Source organism: Octopus bimaculoides, chromosome 2, assembly GCF_046866305.1.
Source record: "Octopus bimaculoides isolate indiv1 chromosome 2, ASM4686630v1, whole genome shotgun sequence".
Taxonomy (NCBI): domain Eukaryota; kingdom Metazoa; phylum Mollusca; class Cephalopoda; order Octopoda; family Octopodidae; genus Octopus; species Octopus bimaculoides.
The window spans coordinates 56,986,383-57,006,382 of NC_142929.1; the positions used below are offsets into that span (position 1 = coordinate 56,986,383).

At 36.8% G+C, this 20,000-nt stretch overlaps 1 long non-coding RNA gene across 1 annotated transcript in view; it reads right to left on the reverse strand.

Annotated features, from left to right (window-relative positions):
- Positions 1–8,395: 8,395 nt before the first annotated feature.
- Positions 8,396–20,000, reverse strand: part of LOC149137072 (uncharacterized) — a 37,542-nt gene continuing 25,937 nt past the window's right edge. Inside the window, exon 2 of the long non-coding RNA XR_016239125.1 lies at positions 8,396–9,400. This is a non-coding gene — a long non-coding RNA (uncharacterized LOC149137072). The remainder of the gene's footprint in view (positions 9,401–20,000) is intronic.

Consider the following 20,000-nt stretch of genomic DNA (forward strand, 5'->3'; position numbering starts at 1 on the left):
CATATTTGTTTTTGCAGTATCTTTGAGTCTCAATCTGTCTTCCATGGTTTCTTTTCCCCTTGGGAAGTTGGGAGTAAAAGAGTTGTCTGGGGAGTCTGCTGGTGTTCATTCTGTGCCTCAGCCAACGTAAATTTCAACGTAGAGTTTGAAACGAGTTTTGTCATGTGAAATGCAAACGGAAGTACAAATCTAACTAAACTTTCATCCAATCGTCATTTTAGTTGATTTTCATACAAATCAGCGGATTAAAAAAGAAGTGTGGAATCAGCCACACTGATGGAACGAAACCTCGATTTGAAATTGTAAACCAACGTAACTTTTACATCATAAACATACATATAAGTACACACCATATGGAGTAAAGACCCCCTTCAGTAATAAATGATCATGGGATTGCACCTAAAAAGTTCCCCTCTATATATATATGTATGTATGTATTTGTGTGTCTGTGTTTGTACCCCCACCATTGCTTGACAAAGGATGCTGGTGTGTTTACGTCCCAGTTCAGTAGAAGTTCAGTAGAAGAGACGGATAGAATAAGTACTGGGCTTACAAAGAATAAGTCCTGGGGTCGATTCGTTCGACTAAAGGTGGTGCTCCAGCATTGTCGTAGCCAAATGACTGAAACAAGTAAATGCGTATATGTGTGGGTGTGCGAGTGTGTATATATGTGCACGATTGCGTAGGCACATAATTTGTATATGCTTATATGCATCTTGCAGTAATTGTGTAAGCATCTGTGTTTGTATTTGTTTGCATTTCTATCGCCGTATAAACAATCCATGCATTTCTAGGAAGGACACGATTTGGGAAAAATGAACGGAAAATAAAATGAAATAAAAATCAAGTGCAATAGAATAAATGAATAATGAAATAAAGGTGCGAAAGAATGAAACCAAAAACAACAACAAAAGGAAGAGAATACAGGAATAGAGAAACAGGAATAAAATGGAAACGCAGTGAGTGGTGAAAGGGGATGTACGAGTAATATAGTCAGAGTTACATTTGCAAGTATGAAATCGACTCTTTTTATAGTCATGTTTTTTATCATATCCTGAGGTTATCCCCAGGACATTTTGTGGATAAATCTACATAACACGACTGACAATGGACACATACACACACACACACACACACACACACACACATATATATATACTATATATATATATATATATATATATATATATATATATATATATAGACGGAAGTCAGCCTTGCTATTCCGGTTATTTTATGTTAAGGTATGTTACGTTGGACTGTACTATGTTGAAATTTTTTTACTTTTGTTTATATATTTGGAGGTTGCTTTTTGTTGTTGGTGGTGGTAGTACTGCTGTTGTTTTTAGCGTTGGTCTTGTTGTTGTTGTTGTTGGTGGTGGTGTTTTTATTTTTTGATTTAAATATATGGTTGACACATTTTGGCCATCGGGACATTGTAGCATACTAGGTGTTCTACAAATGTTTGCTATAATATGCAGATAAAATGTATATACACATATTCAAATAGAGAAGCACTCATACACACACACGTGTGTGCATATAATATATGCGCATGCGTGAGTGTGTGTGTGTGTGTTTAGGTATGTATGAATATATGCATGTTTGTGTGTGCGTGTATGTGTGTGTGTGTGTGTGTATAAATGCGACTGCCATGTAGACAGAACGTTTATTGATAGTTAAGTGTGTATATATATATATCTATCTATCTATCTATCTATCTATCTATATATATATATATATATATATATATATATATATATATATATATAGATATATATATATATATATTTGTGTGTATATTTATACCCAAACAGATAGACAGACAGACAGATAGATAGGTATATAGATAGATGCAAAGATAGACAGATAGAGAAATAGACAGACAGACAGAGAGAGAGAGACAGACAGACAGACAGATAGATAGATAGATAGATAGATAGATAGATAGATAGATAGATAGATAGATAGATAGATAGATAGACAGACGGATGAATTGACGGATGGATGGATGGCTAGATAGCTAACTATCTAACTAGATAGATAGATAAATAGATAGACAGACAAATAAAGAGGTGCAATGGTGGTAAACGGAATCATACTAGAAATAAACTAAAATGACGCCACACACGGACGTAAATATAAACTAAAAATGTAGCATCGTTTGGCAGAGTCGTTAGAGCGTCTGATTGATTACTTTGCGGTGATCATTCCGGTTCTTCGTGCTCTGAGTTCAAATCCTACCAAAGTTAACTGTAACCATTAGTCAATAAATAGAATACCAGTCCTGTACTGGGATCGATCTAGCACTTTCATTCATTGCCTGTCTTTCTCTTTATCTACCTATGGGAGAAATCGAGTATGGTCAGACCTGGAGAGAGTAAGGCTCCACCAGATATAAAATTTACCAAGATACGCGGAATGTAACGACGGCACTCGCTACGAAACCGTCAAAGTTTTGAGGTAACCATAGCTGATCGAGTGGAGGCGCGTGGCTTAATGGTTAGGGTGTCAGCATCATGATCGTAAGATTGTGGTTTCGATTCCTGGACCGGGCGACGCATTGTGTTCATGAGCAAAACACTTCATTTCACGTTGCTTCAGTCCACTCAGCTGGCAAAAATGAGTAACGATGCGATGGACTGGCGTCCCGTCCAGCTGGGGAACACATACGCCATTGAAACCGGGAAATCGGGCCAATGAGCCTGGCAAGGCTTTAAAAGGGCGCATTTATTTATTTATTTATTATAGCTGATCGAAATATAGGAGGGTGGTTTCTTTCGACGCATCGATTTTTGCCACACAACAAAGTACACGCGCTCATATGTGCGAGTGTGTGTGTGTGTGTGTGAAAGTGAGAGAGAGGGAGCTTTCGCACAGTTTCGAATTTTTTTCCTCTAGTGACAACTTTCGTACAAATGGACTTACAATAACGTTAAATTTAACATATGTGTAACAGTCATCATAAGAAAACTTTCAGTTATTATTTCAATCGCTATTATTTTTTTAATAATTAATAATAGTGATAATAATTATGGTTTCAAATTTTGGCACAGGACCATCAATCCCAGGGGAGAGGGTAAATCGTTTACATCGCCCTCAGTGCTCAACTGGCACTTATTCCATCGACCCCAAAAGGATGAAAGGCAAAATCGAGCTCGGCAGAATTTGAACTTAGAGCGTACAGGCGGACGAAATACTGCTAAGCATTTTTCCCGGCGTGCTAACGATTCTGCCAAATAATAATACTAACAATGATAATCTTTCTACAATAGGCACAAGGTCTGAAAATTTGGAGGAGGGGGATAGTCGATTACATCAACTCCAGTGCGAAACTGGTGCTTATTTTATCGACCCCGAAAAATGAAAGGCAAAGTTGACCACGGCAGAATTTGAACTCAGAACGTAAAGACGGACCAAATAGTAGCATTTCGCCCAGCGTGCTAACGATTCTGTCAGCTCGCCCTCTAAAAATTGTTAATAAAAATTTCCCAGCACCAGAATTACATTTTAATACTTCTAGTTTTGGAGAAAATTCGAATTATATCACCTCATGCCATATGGGGGTGAACAACTTTGTGGCCAAAAGCTTTCAAATTTGGAGAAAACCACATTAATATTATAATCCTCAACTGAATTAGTTTTTGATGAAGATTTGCAAATTGTCTTTTCCTCATCGCACAAAAACTTTGCAGGGGCCCTTACTATATATTCCTCAGTTTTCGTTATTTGTAATTCGTTCCTTGATTATATCATAACGCTTTCGAATTTGGTACAAGGCCAGCAATTTCAGCGAGAAGGGGTTAGTTGATTACATCGACATCAGTACTTTGCTTATAGTTTATGAAAGGACGAAAGGCAAAGTGAATCTCGGTGGTATTTGAACTCAGAACTGGAAGAAATGCCTGAAAACATTTTGTCCCATGTGCTAATGATTCTGCCAGCTCGCCTTCTTATAGTATTATAACCCTTTCTACTATTGGGCACAAAGCCTGAAGTTTGGGGAAGGAAATTTGTCAATTACATGTTTAACTGGTACTAATTTTATCGACCCCGAAAGGATGACAAGGAAAGTCGACTTCGGTGAAATTTGAACTCCAAACGTAAAGACAGATAGAATGTTGCTATGCATTTTGTCCAACGTGCTAACTACTCTGCCAGTGTCACCGACTCATAACATCAGAGTAATACAAGATGAGGCAGGCTAATATCTCTCAATGATCTTTATATGGAAATATCGTAAAATTACTACAGAAGTTAAGCAAAAATATCTTCCCGTAGGAGTGTAACACATTCTTGTATATAATGAAAAGATTAGATAAAAAGAGCATTCACCAAGAGCTGTAATATCTGGAAAAAGCTGTCATTCCTTGCCAGATAAATGAACAACATGAGTGGAGAAAGAGAGAGAGAGAGAGAGAGAGAGAGAGAGAGAGAGAGAGAGAGAACATTCAAACTAGGACAGTTTTATTCCTTGATAAAGCAGAATAATTTGATGCAAATATTGATTTATATCATTGACACAGATTTGTACGGAAAGAATAGTGATATTGTTGTGTAATGTTCATTAGCTTTTTTCAGAAACTTTAGCGACATAAGTGACGCGAAGTGAAGTGGATATAAAATGATGCATGATGGAAAAACAAAACAAAAAGCAAAAACAAAACAAAAAAAGAAATCTTGGACAGAAGGAGATTTGTGGTAGCTTGGAATTCACCTCTGTTTTTCTCTGGTAGACTACGCAAATACAAACTGAAAGGCCACCAGCATGGAAACAACTGAAACAATGTTAGAAATGAAAGACATGGCAGATTCAAAAATTAATTTAATAAATCAGAATAGCAAGGGGACAAATAACTATAGAAACAAGGAACAAGGAAGCAGAAAATAAACAATTAAATAGTACACTTCTTAATGATTATCTAGTACGGCCAGAGGTGTCAGATTTATTAACATTTGAAACAAACCTATCACTTTTAGGCATACATTTTTTTTCCATTACTGGACCTCCATTTACTACATATTCAACGCACTCTCAGACAAACACATCCACACATACACACATAGAAATACGAATAATCAAACATAATCGCAAGCAGATATAAGAAGCACACACACACGTGTGTGTGTGTGTGTGTGTGTGTGTGTGTGTGTGTGTGTACGATGAGACTCTCGCATGGATATATACCTGCCATTCACACAAAATAACATTCACATATACTCTAATGTGTAAAAAATCGTGTGAAAAGCTCCTGGTGAGCACGACGCAGTTTCGATTCCCGGTTGAATTTCATATCTGGCAATTGCATAAAAAAAACGACTGTCTTTCGGAAATTGATGTAAGTCGTCACGGCATCTTACTTCCCCTCACTTAAAAAAAACCAGGGTCAAATATTTAGCTTATACAAAATTCGTAGTACCTCAAAATAGTAAAACAAAATAAAATAAAATAAGACTACTGAACGATATCCATGTGTAGGAATTAATTATTTCTCGGAATAATTTTAACGTTTTAATTCAGTCACCTTTAACCTTCTTTCTCTCTTCTGTTTTGCACATGCCTCCCCGCCGCACATGCATGTCTGTCTGTCTGTCTGTCTGTCTGTCTGTCTGTATGTATGTATGTATGTATGTATGTATAGGCGTGGTGGATCTATTCCATCCCAATCACAGATTTTTTAAATTAATTTTTGTTTTAACTAAACAGTTTGAAACTTCGAATACTGGTAGAATTTCTCACGTAGAACACGGTTTATTCTGAACGTTTTTGACAAAGTTTCTTATTTTAAAAGTTATTTCGTGTTAAATTTGTCGTATTTGGGAACCTTCAACCAATCAACTACGTGTATTTGGTTGAAGAAACCTACTGCTGTTTGCGATAGTAATCGAAGAGGAACAACTTGGATTTTGTTACATTAATCAAACCTCCTCTCTCTTCACTCCTCAACTCATTTCCTTTTCTTATATTTTATCATCTGAAGCAAAGCAGCTTACCTTTTGTTTCGGATTCTCCTGTCTTACCATTTGGTGTGGACTTTTTCTTTTTTTGTTTATCCACTATTACTGTTGGATTTATTACCCTTATTAGAAGATGACTGAAAAGAACCATCAAGTGGGTGTTAAAGAAAGAATGCGAAAAAGATTCATAAAGGGAGAGTTATGTTAGGCGTTAAAATGTATTTTTATAAAGGTTTTATTCGAGAGAAATATTCAACTATATTGCAAAAAGATTAAAGCTTTTAACATTTTCTCTGTGATCAATACATGACAATAATGATAAATTTAGATCAAGTGCTCCAGCTCCGTTAAAAGCCCGGACACTTCGTTTTATAGAGATCTCAGGCGATACTTGAAATGGAATTGCTCTTGAGAGTGGATCGATAATAAAACTTGGCGTTACGTATCGATAAATATAATTGTCGTTCAACAGAAAAGTAAAAGTTTGAATGACAATTCATGGAAAGTGGAAGATTCCGCTGCAGTTCTGCTGCAACGTCTCTCCTTGCTCGTAAAATTTGATCGGAAAGATTTAAAGAAGAGCTTTAATTCGCTCAAGTATTAAAATAACCGGGAAAGCTGTCTGTGCTAATACAAAAGTTGCTACTAATTGTCCACAGGAGTTGGAAACTATTGCATAAGGACGTCAATTCCAACGCATGTACACAACTGGGATTTTCTCGAAGCGCTTCTTTTTTTTTGTTAAGGCTTTTATTTCTACTGAGAAAAAGTCAACTTTAAAGTTCCCCCTAATCGTCTGCTATTTCTTATGAGAAGAAATGCCACTGCTGATGTGAAATTAAACCACCAAAATATGAAAAGCTTTCAATGACTATTCTTAATCTTAATCTTGTGATTTGCTGTTCAAACAAAAAAGCTTGAACTTTTTCAAACACTGATTTAAGCTGATCTTGCTCTACTCTAGAAAGGTACAGTGATAGGCGTATTATTTCCAATGAAGTATTGTTCATTTTGACAAGACAGCAAGTCACCCAGTGAACTTAGGCGATCTTTCTGGTCAGGATCATTCAGTATCATACGATCGGTCTAGTCAAGGTCGTTTCTTCTCGTCTTTTTTGTATGTACTGACTCTTGAGCCACTACAGCGGAAACTAGAGACTTTTCACGAGAACTAGGATGCGAAAAAACCGTGATGACAAACACAAATGACATCACCATCATAATATAGGACACGAGGCAAATAGAGGTGATCGGCACCGCTTTAAGAGACTACGAAGCGGTGACAGAAGAAAAATCAAGCGGGAAAGTCACTGGACCTGCAGCTTTGTACACGGAGAGGTAGGTCAATGTCATTCAACAGCGTCGTGGGGCGCTGGTTGGACGGATCAATTAAATTATTTGGGTTCTAGTTCAACCCAGATCTCCAATTGATTTTTTCATCATTTGGGCCTGTAAAGTTAATTATCTGGCACCTTCTATTCTCTTTATCTACTACTACTAAATCAGGCCTTCTAGCTTCTATTACTCTGTCATATTCAAATCCTACTTTTCTACATAACTCTCTCTCGTGGAGGCACAATGGCCCAGTGGTTAGGGCAGCTGACTCGCGGTCATAGGATCGCGGTTTCGATTCCCAGACCGGGTGTTGTAAGTGTTTATTGAGCGAAAACACCTAATGCTCCACGAGGCTCCGGCAGGGGATGGTGGCGAACCCTGCTGTACTCTTCCACCACAACTTTCTCTCACTCTTACTTCCTGTTTCTGTTGTACCTGTAATTCAAAAGGTCAGCCTTGTCACACTGTGTCACGCTGAATATCCCCGAGAACTACGTTAAGGGTACACGTGTCTGTGGAGTGCTCAGCCAGTTGCACGTTAATTTCACGAGCAGGCTGCTCCGTTGATCGGATCAACTGGAACCCTCGACGTCGTAAGCGACGGAGTGCCAACAGCAACAACATAACTCACAGTACTCTCCCTTGTCATGTTGTCATGTCTTTTCTTGTATTCTTTCTGTGCCAGCATGCTATATTCGCTCACTATATGAGTAATGCTTTCCTCTTTTGATTTGCATGACCGACATTGGCAATCTACTTGCTTTTGTCTATCTTGGCTTTTATCCAATTTGTCCTTAACACATTAGTGCCCAAATTTATTTCTTTAATTTATTATCAAAAATCTTTTTTATCTATACAACTTTATCTGATACTAAATATATATAAAGAAAAAAATTATTACAATATTCTAAGAAAACTAGACATTTCTAGTTTGGTCCTTTTTTTTAGGACCATGGGCATATGGGGTAGTTTTATTAAAACAAAGAGGATTTTAGAAGTAGAATACTTGATTTCAAAAGGCAAAATATAACTAAAAATGCTTTCTTTTAGTTATTAATTCAAATGAAATGCATATTAATTGAGAAAAAAAAAAGAAAGAAAAAAGAATAAAAAGTAATTTTTATTCTGAACAATCTAAATACAGATTACTTCGAATATCATTTGTTGAAACATTCACCCATATGAAGACTAACATCACATTTTACACATTGTTTTGAATTTTGAATTTTTTTTTTTTTTTTTTTTTTTTTGCAAAAGGCACATTTTCTGTTTCTCTTCCTCTGTTCTATGAAGACTATGTCCAATAGTAGAAAATCTAATTTCTGGTATTACTTTTGAAGAAAATGCCTTTGGCAGTCCTGAATTTTTAGCGGTCTAACTTTGAATCCTTTATCATCTTTATACTTTTCAGCATTTTCATTGTCAACAAAATTAAGAAACCTTTTGATGCTTAAAAATCTGTTTTTTGGCATTGTTTTCGAACAATTAGAATTTCAAAGTCGTCAGACATACTCCAATAATGCCGTTTACATGATAGTCTATGGTATCCTGAAAAAAGTAGGATTCCAATGAAATTTCTCAGACAGTTTGTTGACAAACTAAAAACAAGTACATTTTTCTGAGTGGAATAAGTGACAGATTCTCTGCAAATTTCACTTAGTAAATTCTCGTCAAGGAAAAGTTCAAAAATCTCAACTGGGCTCTTGCCAAGTACTTTATCTTTCATTGATTTCATTCTCTCATCTGATCCATCAGTAGTTGGTGATACAAATTTTGAAAAATTAGGCTCAGTCTTTTCCCAAGAGAAATCTGAGCTTCTCTTTCTTTTTCCTTTTGGTTGTGTTAGTTCTTCTTCATTATCATACCGATGAATCTCAACACTTCCTGTGAGATAAAGGTCGGATCTCTGTTCTCATCATCTAAAATCTCATCATCAAAGTCTTCTTCATCAGTGAGTTCATTTACTGGTGGAGGAATTTCAACGTTATCAATAAAGTTTTCATCACTAGGTGACTCATTTTCTTCTGCATAATTTACTGCATCAAGAACTGAATAGACTGACTTTACTGAATGGTAGTAAGCCATGGGAAAGTATCTGAAAATAAAACTGAAATAAGAACAATAAAGAAAGAAAATAACAAATAAAAATATATTTTTCGCAATTGTCTATATATAGAAAATGTTTGCAGCATAAAAAAAGTTTGGCTCTACAAACCGTTTTCTCTTTTACACAACTTCTGTAGAAAACGGAAAAAATGGAGTTCTAGTGACCGTGGTTCTTATATTAGGACCAAACTTTTAGAGCATGCTATATTTGAGCAAAATTACTTTCAAAGTTTAGGACAGTTATAGAACAGTTAGAACAATTATTTATACTGTATACAAATATGGGTTGGATATAAGTATTACTTACCAAAAAAGTTTCTGATTGAATAATAGATGAAGCTGAATGTATCCTTTCCCTCAAGATTTTCACACTGTACTGAACACTGAGACATCAGCGTTGCCAATATACATCAAACAGTAGATGTAATATTTGAAAGACACTCCAGTCTTGATGACTAACTAAAGATATCTCAGAAAAATACAGGTGTTGCAGAAATATGATGGATTATCTTTCTAGTCCTAACAAAATGACCATGAGCGCTAATGTGTTAATGCTTGATCTTGTGCAGCTACTAACAAACTTTCTGTCTCCCCTTTCAGCTTTCTCTTCTGCAACTATAGCCATGTCTCACTACTACTATTTGCTGCAACAGTCTTTGAGAATCTACCATACAACTCCTTTAGATAATTCAGATAATTCAGGTAGTCAGATAATTTCTGTTCTTTTTTCTGATTTTTAACTTCGTTTGGGTCTTTGGTTTCCCTATATCTTGCTGTGATTCTAGCAGCTTTTAATACACTTTCTTCACTGTTTCCTACATAGGAGTGTATATCTTACTCTAGCTAACTTCACGCAGTCTTCTAATAATATTAGCCCTCTTCCGCCTTCCTTTCTAGGTAGGTATAATCTTACTACTCCTGATTTGGGTGGAGTCCTCCATTCATATTGAATTCCTTCCTAGTTCTTCTGTCTAGTTTTTTTTAATTCAGTTTTTGTCCAATTAACAAAAGCTGCTGAGAATCTAAGTAATGATACAACCCAAGTATTTACAGCCTTCACTAGATTCAGACCATTTAGCTTTGACTTCATTAGCTTCCTCATCCTTCTGATATACTCCTTCTCAATTTTCGTTTTCATTTCTATAGTTAATACTCTGCCAGATTCTAAATACTCCGAGATGCTTATAACTCTCTCCTCCTTTCAATGATTTTAATGTCTAGCCATCTGGTAATTGGATGCCTTCGCTGTTGACTACCTGTCCCCTTCCCATGACTAATATTGCACACGTATCTATGCCAAATTCCATGCCTGTATCTTCCATGTAAAGCAAATGGCTAATTTTTCCTTTACTTTTTCTGAACTGATACCATGCCTTTGCCTTCCTTAATACTAAACTGAGGGGGATCAAACATGATACAAATATTAAAGGGAACAACGAGCCCTCCTGGAAAATTCCTCTTTTGATATTGACTTTCCCGAAGAGTATGTATTTGTCTGAATATTTTTTTATTATACCTAAAGCGCCTACTATGATAGGAATTGTTTCTGTTTTTAGATTCCATATTCGAGTTACCTCTATTTCCAGGTCTTTGTATTTTGAAAGTTTCTCCATTTCTTTTAGGGAAACGTTGTTATTATTATTATTATTATTATTATTATTATTATTATTATTATTATTATTATTATTATTGTTATTATTATTATTATTATTATTATTATTATTATTATTATTATTTGAATGTCTGGAACGTTATTTTGAGTATTAGATGGTAAGTTTTGTCTTGTGAACTTAGATAATTGGTTCTGAGCTAATGTCTAAGCTATGTCTTACCGTTGGTTTGTAAGTTATTTACAGGTGTTTCAGTAGAGAATATTTGCAGTTCTTAAGAAGAAAAAAAAAAGAAAAAAAAAAGCATTTAAAAGTAAAGGAAGTAAAGAATAATTGTAATATACAGAAATTTTTCTGTTAACTATAAATAGAAAGTGTTATCGAAATGTCGAAATGACATAGCTTGCTTATAAAAAGTTATGATATTATTCAGTCTTGAATAAAAGTGATGTTTAAATGGGATAAAGATTACAAATATTCGCATAAGAAAGTTGGAAATGAGGATGGATGGCGTGTTGAAAAGCAGAAGCAATATATCCTTGTTAATAACAAGGCATTTTTGAAGCTTAGATCTTACCGAGTGAGAGTGTGGGCCTCTTTTGCTCTTGTGATATGTTTCATGCCGCAAATATTACTGCCATGAATGATAAAGATATATGCATGCAATAAGAAACTGACAGCTTAAAAAACGGAAGATAGAAGGAAATCTTTTTATGAAAAATAACAATTTGTTCACGAAGAACAAAGATCAAATAGAAATCTGGTTTACGAACGGTAAATGTATTCAGTGAAGATATTTATGGGTGTGACTGGAATGGAGCAGGTAATGCAGATATGATTTTTATAGGAATGATATGAGCAGAATAACATAGACAAAGTAATGAAGAATGCTGCTGTGCGTATTTGATATGTTTGGTGAAAGATGAAAGCTAACATAGTCACAAAACCCAAGATTTTGTGAGAAGGAACTTGTCGATTGAGATCGGTTATAATTATTAGTTGTAACTTATTTATCGACCCCTGGGATGAATATAACGAAGTCGACTTTGGTGTGATTTGAACTCAGGGCGTAAAGGGATACAACTAAATAGCGCAAAGCATTTTTGTCCGGCGCGTTACCGATTAAGCTATCTAACACCCGCCTTCTTTCTTGGCTAAAGATAATGAAAACAGAAGTGAATGTACCAATCAGTAAAAAAAAAAAATGGTTACTTAACGAGGTACAGACAAATTCTTAACGATAATGTTAACGTCGAAAGCGACAGAAATAACGGTTTTAAAATCCTGGTTTGCTCAAAAGGAAGAGAACTACGTGTCCGTCTTTTGGAAGTTAATCGGAACTGGGGAGATTAATAGAGCAGTCAGGAAAACCTGAAGTAGTGATGAAATCGATTGATTAAGGCAAGATGGGGAACTGTCTTTAAAGGCCTCATCAGAAAAGCGCACAGAGAAAGAGCCCTTGCCAATCAACCACATGGCTACATTTGATGTGAATTTGTGCGAAGGGACATCACTGTTACACAGACATGGGAACAATATTTCTAATGCTAGGCGTGAACTTTGTAAAGAGTCATCAAAAGATCGGTGCTAGAGTATATGCTGTATCTGAAGCAAAAGTTTCTCATTCGACGAGTAGCTATACCTTGTCATTGATCTTTTTTATTTACAGATATTAGAAAAATAGCAGAATTTATATTGGTGTTTATCTTAATTTCTACTACACATATATATGATATATAAAAATATTTTTATTTATAAGAAGTGTCGTTGAAAGATTGAAATGACATACCTTAACTGTAAAATACCCCCTCATGATATCTTTATTCATTCTCAAATAAATACTGTTACGCGCGCGGGTGCGTGCGTATGAAATAACCATCAGAGGTGCTTTGTTTCATGCACAAACTGTATGAAATATTTAAAGATACTGCAAGCTCTTCTGCTGATAGGAACTAAATCTATCACAATGGAAGAGAATCTTCGAGAATCTCGGGGTCTCAAGCGTTTCACACCTTCGCTTGTATGCTTCGCCTGAGTAGGGCAGCCAGGATGGAATTAGCTTTCGCCAGCAGAAGACTTCCATCTGTGGTCTCTTATTTCTTTACTGCCCACAAGGGGCTACACACAGAGGGGACAAACAAGGACATACAAACGGATTAAGTCGATTATATCGACCCCAGTGTGTAACTGGTACTTATTTAATAGACCCCGAAATGATGAAAGGCAAAGTCGACCTCGGCGGAATTTGAACTCAGAACGTAACGGCAGACGAAATACCGCTGAGCATTTCGCCCGGCGTGCTAACGTTTCTGCCAGCTCGCCTCTGTGGTCTCTTGCCAACCACAACCATCTAGAATAGATTTCAGCTGCCTTGGTCTTAGCTCCTTCGTACCTTTCTTCAGTTGCTTGTGTTCCAAACCAATCTTCTGCAGGAAATAGCGCACTGATCTCGGTGGAAAATCCGCGGTAACCAATGAAGTGTGGATCTTGTGAAAGGATGGCTGCGCGCCATTCTTTGACAAGAATCTTATAAACGAAGTCCTGATATTTTTGCTTTCTTCAGTTTGGCAAAAAAATCTCAAAGGGGTCCCCCAAGAGAAATGAGTGTTCAGCCACAATGATTGCTTTTGCACTCCTGGATAAGGGGAACATGCCTGGTTGAAGCGAATGTTACTGCCAGCCCTTCTGGAAAAAAATGAGTCTAACACCTCAGATCTGCATACGTCTTCATGCAAACCAGAAAATACCGCACCACCACCACGATCATCATCATCATCATCGTCGTTGTCGTCGTCATCATCATCATCATCATCATTGCATTCACTAACATGAGTATTATCTTCACTTCCATTGCAATTGCTATCACCGCCACCACTGCCAGCACCACCAGCACCACCAGCACCACTACCACCACCATTATCACCACCACCATCATCCTCATCACCACCATCATAAGTACAGCAATCATCATCATCGTCGTTGTCGTCCTCCTCTTCTTCCTTCTCTTCTTCCTCCTTCTTCCTCCTCTTCTTCCTCCTTCTTCCTCTTCTTCTTCCTCCTTCTTCCTCTTCTTCTTCCTCCTCCTCTTTTTCTTCTTCTTCTTCTTCTTCTTCCTCCTCTTCTTCCTCCTCTCCTTCCTCCTCTTCTTCTTCCTCCTCCTCTTCTTCTTCCCCCTCCTCTTCTTCCCCCTCCTCTTCTTCCCCCTCTTCTTCTTCCCCCTCCACTTCTTCCTCCTCCTCTTCTTCCCCCTCCTCTTCTTCCCCCTCCTCTTCTTCCCCTTCTTCTTCTTCCCCCTCCACTTCTTCCTCCTCCTCTTCTTCTTTTTACTCCTCCTCTTCTTCCTCCTCCTCTTCTTCTTTTTACTCCTCCTCTTCTTCCTCCTCCCCTTCTTCCCCCTCCTCTTCTTCCCCCTCCTCTTCTTCCCCCTCTTCTTCTTCCTCCTCCTCTTCTTCCACCTCCTCTTCTTCTTTTTACTCCTCCTCTTCTTCCTCCTCCTCTTCTTCTTTTTACTCCTCCTCTTCTTCCTCCTCCTCCTCTTCTTCCTCCTCCTCTTCTTCCTCCTCCTCCTCTTCTTCCTCGTCCTCTTCTTCCTCGTCCTCTTCTTCCTCCTCCTCTTCTTCCTCCTCCTCTTCTTCCTCCTCTTCTTCTTCCTCCTCCTCTTCTTCCTCCTCTTCTTCTTCCGCCTCCTCTTCCTCCTCCTCCTCTTCTCCTTCCTCCTCTTCTTCTTCCTCCTCCTCTTCTTCCTCCTCTTCTTCTTCCTCTTCTTCTTCCTCCTCTTCTTCTTCCTCTTCTTCTTCCTCATCTTCTTCTTCCTCTTCTTCTTCCTCTCCTTCTTCCTCTCCTTCTTCCTCTCCTTCTTTCTCGTCTTCTTCTTCCTCTTCTTCTTTTTACTCCTCTTCTTCTTCCTCTTCTTCTTCCTCCTCCTCTTCTTCTTCCTCTTTTTCTTCCTCCTCTTCTTCTTCCTCTTCTTCTTCCTCCTCTTCTTCTTCCTCTTCTTCTTCCTCTCCTTCTTCCTCTCCTTCTTTCTCTCCTTCTTTCTCGTCTTCTTCTTCCTCTCCTTCTTCCTCGTCTTCTTCTTCCTCTTCTTCTTCCTCCTCCTCCTCCTCATCATCACCATAATGACTATCGTCACCGTCATCGTCGTCTTGATTTTTTTTTTCTCTTATGCGGAGGAGGAACGGTGTCGACATCGGATCTGCATAATTATTTCGCCTGGTGTTTCTGCAAATATATGTATTAGGGCAACAACGACACTGCACTGTTTATGCAGCTGTTTGGCTTAAAAGAAAACTGTAAAATGAAATCTTACTAACTAAAAGATTAAAACATAAAAGAAAGAAAGAAAAAAATGTTTCGTTAAAATAAAGGAGATAAGAAACAAAACAAAACAAAACGAAAAAATACTAACGGATTAAATAAACTTCTTAAGAATGATTTGTGAAGTTAAATTCTCAACACTTGGAAGCTACGGATGTGGAAGAAACAAATAGCGTGAAGATAGAGGAAGGAATTTTGCGTGCGATTGTCTGTAAATAGGAATGTCTGTAAATAAAGAATATGCTTATGTCTGTATATGTTGCGTTTGTTATATATGTATGTGTGTGTGTGTGTGTGTGTGTGTGTGAGACATGTATATTCGTGTGTTATATGTGTATGTGTGTGTGTGTGTTTGTTTTCTATATACATATATGTATACATAAAGATATACATACGCATCTACACACACACATATACACACGCACACACATATATGTAAATGCTTAGATACAGATATATACGCATACATATACACACATATACACACACAGAGATATACATACATACATATACATACATACATATATATATATATATATATATATATATATATATATATATATATATATATATATATATATATATATATATACATGCACATATACATAAATAGATGTGTGTATATGTATATGTGCACACATACATATGCGTATTAATATACATATATGTATGTTTTCTTTAACCCAAACATGTATGTAAATATATATGTATATAAATATATATATATACAAACACACACGCACTCATACACACGTATGTATGGCAGTATAGGTTTGTGCGCGCGAGTGAGGTATCTTTTTTTATTATATAAGTAATGTACGTATGCATTCATGTATGTTTCAATATGTGCGCGCGCAAACATACACACACACACACACACACATACACACTCACATATCTATCTATGCACACATAACATATGTTATGGATTACCTCAGTGTTCATCAGAACAGATATTCTTACTTCTCCATACTCTTGATTTGTCATTCGAGCCATTTTCTTTAAATACACTCCTCGTATTCCTGAGACCCATAGTCCGAAGTACCAAACTATAGGACTGTGTTGCAGACCAGCCATCTCCATCTCCTCGTATGTACTTCGCTCTTAAAGGCACATCAGGCAAACACTTCCATACTGCCTGCCCCTTGTCGATGGAATACATACGTTGGCAAATATCGGTCTGTGCGTTTTCCCGTGCTCCTCTTTTCAAAGTATACAGTACACGCTTCTATTTTTTGAAAAACAAATCTATGTTACATTTTCCCCTTGCTTTTTCCCAGATAAAATCGTTGAGCAAGATGGTACTTCTGCTTCTTCCATCTAAATCAATGGTCCTCAACAGTTCTTTTTACCTATGGACACCTTTGATTCCTATCTAACTCTACTGGACTCCCAGCGCCATTCGATGTATATGAAAAGAAATCCTACAGTATTTTAATAATTAAATATTATTAGGAATGGTATAAAAAAATTAAAATGTTTTGTGCATATGTACAACCAATCTATTGCGTATAAATTTTAACAACCAGCTCTGGTTTAGAACCATTGACCTAAATTAATCTTCTCAAGGTTATTCATTTTTGTGTCTTCCATTCTACAAAAATACTACGAGACCCTCTTTGTTAAAACAAAGATGGCAGTAGATGTTTCATTGCGGAAACGGTGGATATTTGAACTCGTCCCACTTGCGAGAAATTCTTTATCAACATTGATCCAAGCAGGCTGTGGACAGTGAATGAGGGCGTGAGGACTGTTTCGTTTGTTTCACTTTATCTGGGACATGTCTTGCAATTCAGACTGCTCTACATGTACACCATACGAGAAACGAGTAACACTCCTCAGTAGCACTACGTGGCTAAAAATTTCCAGAATTTACCCATAATGCTGCACACGAAACTTCTCCACAAATGTCTCTGCTTAATGCGTCTTGCACGTGTTCTGCTTGTGATATTTCTTCTTCTTACCAAATATGTCTTCATTTTCGTAAGGTAGTGAAGGTCTGTATCAGAGAGAGAGAGAGAGAGAGAGAGAGAGAGAGAGAGAGAGAGAGAGAGAGAGAGAGAGAGAAATTTTGTTGGTATTTCTATGTCTCAAGACAATGCAGATGGTTTATCGTATACATATTGATATTGTTATTGTTGTTGTTGTTGTTGTTGTTGTTGTTTGGGATCAAGTGAGCTCATATCGTGTAGACAATAATAACAAAAACATTCAGCTGTGACCACCTCGTCTTTTCCTATATCCAAAATTATATTGTCCAATGCGTCCTTCTCTTTTTAATGATGATAGTGTGTGGTTTGTCGGATACCTCCCTACACTTTTCTATGTCGAGCAAATGTCGAAGGGTTTCAACATTGGCTGTTGTTGTTACTGTTGTTGTTGTTGGTGGTAGCGGCGGCAATGATATTTTTGTCGGTGTTATATGGCACCAGGTCAACACCGATCGAGCATAACTTACGAACAAAGACTAAGATCATCATGTCATTTACGCGTGTAACGTATCTATCTATCTATCTATCTATCTATCTATCTATCTATCTATCTATTTATCTCTCTCTCTCTCTCTCTCTCTCTCTCTCTCTCTCTCTCTATATATATATATATATATATATATATATATATATATATATATGTATGTATATGTATATATATATATACATATATATGTTAGCACGTCGGACAAAATGCTTAGCAGTATTTCATCGGTCTTTGCGTTCTGAGTTCAAATTACACCGAGGTCGACTTTGTCTTTCATCCTTTCGGGATCGATAAAACAAATACCTACCAGTCGAGTACTGGAGTCGATATAATCGATTAACTTTCTACCACAAAATTGCTGGCTTTGCGCCTATAGTAGGAAGGATTTATGAATGTGTAGTATTACAATGATACTGGACAGCCATTTCTAGCAGGTCGAGCGACCATGTATGAAGAGATTCTTACATTGTATAGTTGTTGTTGTTGTTGTTGTTGTTGTTGTTGTTGTTGTTGTTGTTGTTGTTGTTGCTTGTGTTACTGCTGCTGTTGCTGCTGCAACTACTACTTCCTACACTACTACTACTACCACTACTGTTGTCAGCCAATACAAACATGGCCGCAACCAGTATTCCTTTCTGCTGAAGTAATTAGACAGTGTGAACGGAAGCTTTCACGTAAAAGGGAAAGAAATGAAGCAAAATTGTGTAAAAAAAAGGAAAGAAAATAATAATAATAATAATAATAATAATAATAATAAGGATAATAGTAATGTGTATAAGGTTGAGTTAATGGATTACAGCTTTTCTAACTGCCTCCTTTCACTTTAACTCGACTGCCCCCACTGTCTCTATTTCTCTATACCTCTTTCTTTCTTTCTTTTTTTCTTATATATACATATATACATACATATGTATTATATATATATATATATATATATGCATGCATTCATACGTACATGCACACATGGGTGTATGTATATATATATATATATATATATATATATATATATATGTGTGTATATTCATATATGTATATACAGAGACACATACATGCGCGCGCACACACACACTCTCACACACATACACTCACATACATACACTCACATACATACACACACGCGCAGACACGCACACATTCACACACACACACACACACACATACATACATACATAAAAGCACAGCTTTTCTTTTATACTGGAACATAGCCGTGTCTTTAAAACTGTGCTGTTGTTCCTGCTGTTACTCGGCTGCTGGTGCTGATGTTGCTGATGCTTACAGCATCAGCAGCCAAAGCAGCAGGCGGTAGCAGCCGCAGCAGCAGCAGCGGCAGTAGTAGTAGTAGTAGTAGTAGTAGTAGTAGTAGTAGTAGTAGTAGTAAAATTGTTAGCTTTTTATCTGTCAAAGTCTTTATTATTTTTTTTTACCATTGTCTGAGATTAGGGAAGCAGCGAATCCACATGGAAGTTCTGCATGTGGTTGCTCCATCTGCTAGAAATTGCATCCAAATCTTCTTCATAGCTGGCTCTAACGACGTAAACAATGAAGAACATATTCGATGGTGTCTTATATATATATATATATATATATATATATATATATATATACAGAGAGAATGACAGAGAGAGAGAGTTGAGTTAGTATTACCATATTTAATGCAAGTAGCATTGAAAAAGCTAGCTAAAAGTAATTAAGTGTCGAAAATAACACAAATTCGCTTGTAAGGCCACAATAAAGCTAAAACATGCTTTAAGTTACCTCCCGTACATGTCGAAGCTAAGAAACTAAAATTAGGTAATGAATAATACCACTCCTCGTCGCATAATTATTTTTAGTAACTTTTTGATGCTTTTATCGTTTGACTTTTAAATTCTTCAGTCATTAGATTGTGGCCATACTGGAGCACCACCTTGAGGAATTTTAGTCGAATGAATCGATCCCAGTACGTTTTTTTTTTGTAAAACCGGTACGTTCTCTATTGGTCTTTTGACGAACCGCTATGATACAGGTAAGAACGCGAACACTGGTTGTGAAGCGGTGGGGGGGGGGACAAACTCAGACACAAAATCTCACACACAGCACACACACACACACACACACACACACACACACACACACACACAGGTATATATATATATATATATATATATATATATATATATATATAAAGTGAAGTATATTTGCCATTTAAATGTGGCT